At 50.8% G+C, this 5096-nt stretch overlaps 1 long non-coding RNA gene across 1 annotated transcript; it reads left to right on the forward strand.

Annotated features, from left to right (window-relative positions):
* Window positions 1–2091: 2091 nt before the first annotated feature.
* Window positions 2092–3897, forward strand: LOC136057838 (uncharacterized). Its single transcript, XR_010623081.1, has 3 exons — window positions 2092–2413; window positions 2747–2833; window positions 3713–3897. It is a non-coding gene; the product is annotated as an uncharacterized LOC136057838 (long non-coding RNA).
* Window positions 3898–5096: the final 1199 nt, after the last annotated feature.

Here is a 5096-nt window from a genome sequence, read left to right on the forward strand (position 1 = left end):
TTGCAGCCAGCTGATTTACAGACATTGCCCTCCTCCAGAGGCTAAATTACATGACAGAAGGATGCTGGGAAAATGCTTGTTCCTTATGATTTTTCACTTGTGGATACTTTCTGCAGGGTTCCCTTTTTAAAGGAGATCTCAGGGAGCAAGGTAGTCAAGGAGTGAAGCGGGCTCTATTTGAGAGCGAGGGAAGTTCCTGTGAAGAGACCCTCAGAGCCTGAGCTTCCTCGGACACTTCAGTGGTCATGGCTCAGCAAGGAGACGACCGCTTCTGCTCTACCTGTGGAAAGGTATGGCTGGGTTTCTTTTGCTTGGGTTTTCTTCCTTGTTTCTAAGGAGAAGGGGTGGAGCAGAAACTCTAGAACCCTAAGGGTGGAGCAGGCACATGGGTGTCCATATGGCATATGGGTGTCCCAATGCCATGTGGGTGTCCATCCCAATGTCACGTTGGTGTCCCAGTTACACGCTGGTGCCCTAATGGCACATGGATGTCCCATTGACATATGGGTGTCCCAGTGGCACACGGATGTCCCATTGACATATGGGTGTCCCAGTGGTGCATGGGTCTCCATCCCAATGAGATGTGGATGTCCCTATGGCACATGGGTATCCCAGTGGCACAATAACCTGTTGGATTGTGCACTTGCTGCACACAGCCTGAGCTAATAGCACAGAGGTGGCTCAGCCTGTATTTTCCCTTAGTGATAAATAGTGTCTCAGCACTCTCATATCCCACCTCTGGCACCATCTACAACCTCTCTGCAAACCTTGGCTGCTCGTTCACCAATGTTTCTTCCTTTCTCTCTCCAGAAGCATCGTGGTGCAGTTCCATGTTTTTGGGTACAGCAGAGACACATCTGCACCTCTCGGCACACTGTGGGACGCGATGGAGGTGGACTGTACTTACCACCACACAGGAGTGAGTTTCTTCTTGCACACTGCACATGTGATGTGCAAGAATGAATTCTGAGTATTACTTCAGAGCAGGTGCAGTGCTGTAGGGGATGTCAAATAACCATTGTGGAAACACTGAGAGGCCAACAGCAGCAGTTGGTGGCATCAGTGAGATGGAAATCTGTGTACAAATTGTGCTTAGAGTTGAGTGAATACTTTTTAGAGTCCAAAAAAATGTTCCTCCACTTGTACACCCAAGAGTGTTTTGTTTGCTGATGCACCTCTGCTCTGCAGAGTGTAGAGCTGTCAGGCAAACCGGGCTTCCTTTGCTGCCACCTGAGCAGGAATGAGACTCGTAATGGTTTTTGTAAGCGTGTTGTGGTTTACACATCAGTTTGTGTGTTGGCTGTAAAAGCAGTGTCTTTGTTTCTTTGGGGGCAGCCATGGGCTAATGGGACAATACTGCTACTGCCTCCTGGTTCCTGTTACATCAGCAAATGATATTTTGTTTTAGGGACGGAGCCTGCGTGTCCATGGCACGGTGCCGGGCAAGCAGGGAAACGGAAAGCCTCGGCAGGTACGAGCCTCTTGTGAGCTGTGGTGTGGGTACACCAAAGGCTGCATGAAGGGGTGCGTGTGACAGAGGAGAGAGGGAAGGACACTGCAGATCTATGCTGACTGCAGAAATGAAGCAGGGCTGGAGCAGTGGGCAGGCAAATGGAAGAAGCTAGGCTTGAAGATGAGAAGTTTGTGGTTGGCTTTGCTAACGTCGTTCTCCCGAGTGATGCTCTTCAAATAATTCTTGTCTCCTTTCTGTCAGAGGCTGATGTCAGTGACCTTCCTGTGAAGCGCGGCTTTGTGGAAAGGCAGGGGAGGGCTACGGAGTGTGGCACAGCCTCCAAGAGAGGTACAGACACACAACAGGCATCTGGGTTTGGTGCACTGTCTTTCTAGTTGGGTTTTCTGTCTGTTCCTTCCTGGAACTGTTGTTGTTGCATGTTGCTTGGGCTCTGAATCCCTGAATCTTTACAGTGACCTTTCCTGTCCTGACTTGAAAAGTGAACCCGAGATCCTAAGATCCACGGCCGTGAACAGTCAAGATGGGATTTCCGAGTACTGTGGCCCACTGTGCAGACCGAAAGCAGTGCTGGACTCTCTTTCAACCTTATTTGTCGTTGCTGAGAGAAATGGAAAGAGCCGTGTGAATGCTGTCCCTTCTGAGAAAGATCGTCGAAGAACAAAATCCAAAGCCCACGTCCAGACCGGAGGGCTTCATTGCAAAGCAGGTCCCAGCCCAGGGGGAAGACCTTCCCCTGCAGTGAACCCCCACTCTCTCTCTCTGAGACCCTGGCTGGAAGAAAGCGCAAGGACTTGGAGGAAGAGAAACAAACAGAGTGACTCCCTGCCCATAAGAGAGTGAGGGGTGAGCACAGCAGGGTGATGTGTCCAAGTGGAGACAGCGTGCCGGCTCCAGCAGCACTCCCTGGGCCTGTCCCAGAACGGATCTCCAAGAAAAGAGGTGAGAAAGTGCTGTGGGACCCGCCCTGCTGAGCTGCTGCCCTTAGTGTGCACACTGAGATTGCTTAGGGTTTGCTTTTCCTTCTCTGGAGAGGGGAAAATGAATTTAAGGCTACAGAGTCCAAAGGCAAGGGTGTGCCAGAATGCGTAACCCCGTCTTGATCCATTCACTACATGACAGTCTTCTGCACGTCCCCCTGGGAGCATCATTCACTGAGAGGGTTCCTAGTCCAATTTCCTTTGTCTTTTTTCTGCTATCTGTTTTTATGGTACCCACGTTCCTGCAGTTTTGGTGTTGACAAAATTAATTCATCTGTTTTTTCTCGCTCTTTAGAAAGGAGAAGAGAACAGAGACGAAGAAGATGAGAGGAGAGCAGAAATGATGAAGGCTTCTCTGAGAGCTGCTGCTGCACGTATGGAGGTGAGTCCTTGGTGAACACAGGCACATGCTCGCTTGTTCTCAGTGCACAGAAGAGATGGTAAAACCCCAAGGGAAGTGATGTAATAGAAAAGCACCCAGCTGTGTAGTCAGCACGGGTTGACCAGGGGGAGGTCATGCCTGACTAACCTGGTGCCTTCTGCGATGTCATTACTGGCTGGGTGGACGGGGAGGAGAGCAGTGGATGTAGTCTCCCTTGTTTGAGCTCTGAGGAGAGGGACCTGGGTGTCCTGGTGGCCAAGAAGGCCAGTGGGATCCTGGGGTGCATTCAGTGCGTGGCCAGCAGGTTGAGGGAAGTGATCCTCCCCCTCTACTCAGCCCTGGTGAGGCCACACCTGGAGGATTGTGTCCACTTCTGGGCTCCTCAATACAAAACAGACAGGGATTTGCCATGCAATTTGGGCTGGGGAGCTGCTTTGTGCAGGGACTGGACACCATGATCTCCAGGTGTCCCTTCCAACCCCTGCAATTCTGTGATAGAGACCCACTGGGAGCCACAGCTCCCTACTGGAAGCATAGGCACCACTAGGGACCCATAGTGCCCCATTGGGAGTCGTAGCACCCCATGGAAACTTCTTCACACTTCCTCTGGCTCGAGAAGGACACAGTTGGTAATGGCCAGAGGGTTTTGCTGTGACAAAGAAGCTTGCCTCGTCAGGGACTGAAAACTTTGAAGCCATGTTCCAGCAGCAGGGCACAAAATTTATCCTAGGCAACATGTTCTGGAACGTCAGCAACCCGAATGACGGGAACGTGCTGTTCTGCATGGGGGCATTCTGGAAGGTTTACCCATCAGACTTTCCTCATGAGATCTCCTGAGATTGTTTGTCCTATTTCTACACATGCTTTGTTTCTTTCTAGTCCGCAGTGAACAGCCTGGTGGAGGCGATGCAGAAGCTGCAGCTGAAGGACTGATGGGAGGAGCAGCAGAAGGCAGCGGCTGCAGTGCGTTACAGGGCAGCGCTCCGAGTGCCGCCCAACTTGGCACTCCAAGTCTTCTTTGGTTGCACTCAATCAATAAACAGTCACGATTATGGATTCACCAAGAGCCCATAGCCCAGTTTGTCCAGCAGTGTTCCGTAAGCTGCTGCACGACCTTTGGTCTGGAGTAGTGTCTGTGCAGTTTAGGACCACCAAGCTCCCATCCCAGCACTGTGGGTCCAGGGGACAGTCTTACTGCAGTCACTTAGAGCAAGAGGACATCCTTTCATAGCTGAAATGATGCACGTTGGGAGGAAGCCAATGTGACAACACAACACAAGAGAGCAGGGCAGCCCTGAGCAGCCAGCAGTGCCTGATTTTGCAGGGGAGCAAGTGTAAGACACATCTTTCCGTCTCTGATTTCACAGCATCCACCCTTTGGGGTGAAATGCCATGTCGAATTCAGAGAAAGCTCAGTTTCTTCCTAGAACAAATGCTCTACTTATTAGTCCTGAATACCTGTGCCTTTCCAATGCTTTCATGAACTGCAATGCCTGGTGCCTCGGCCAGCAACACCACCCCAGGACACAGTTACTGCTGTAGGACAGCTGATTCCTTTTTTTTCTTATTTGAAGAGCTGCAATGCAGAAACATAAAGTCAGCATTTCATCTTCATGGGGAAGAGAGCTCCTTGCAGAGCTGCTCAGGACAAAGAGAAGTGTGGCAATGCACTGACACACAGCCTGGATGCAGCCTTGTTTCTGAAGCATGCAAAGCAATTGCTGAATTGCAGAGCAATTGGTGAAGGTTTGTCAAAAAGGTTTGAGAAGAGGACTCCAGCACACAAACGCTTTCATCAGCTACTCATGGGCACCGCTTGGGCTTCAAAAGCAGAAGAAAAAACCACACAGAAAACAGGAAAAGACATGAGGGGAAGGAGGCAGACAGCAAGAAAAGGGGAAGGAACAAATCTGAAGGGGTTTTTCAGGTATGTTTCATGACCCTTCAGAACACAGTGGACTACCAGGTGTACAGCTCAGAGCTGCTGGAAGTGCATGGTACTGATAACATCCTACTGCAAAGAGTGCTTGTGATGAAAGAAATAAAAATAGCAGCGGGCATCAGAGCATAACACTGCACTTGTCAGGCATAAAGCCCAAGCTGCAGCCAGGCAGGGACAGCCAGAGACCTGCGTGGCACCTCCAGGATGTGTCCCCTGCTCTGTCCTCACCCAGCTCTGCTCCCTGACAGGGAAGCTTCACCTCCAGCAATGCCTCTGAGCTCCGTGTCAGTCCCATTTGATCTTCTCTGCAGGATGACTAAC

This window comes from Cyrtonyx montezumae, unplaced genomic scaffold (assembly GCF_038088225.1).
Source record: "Cyrtonyx montezumae isolate F1298 unplaced genomic scaffold, pur_monq_1.0 scaffold_7, whole genome shotgun sequence".
In the NCBI taxonomy this organism is placed as follows: domain Eukaryota; kingdom Metazoa; phylum Chordata; class Aves; order Galliformes; family Odontophoridae; genus Cyrtonyx; species Cyrtonyx montezumae.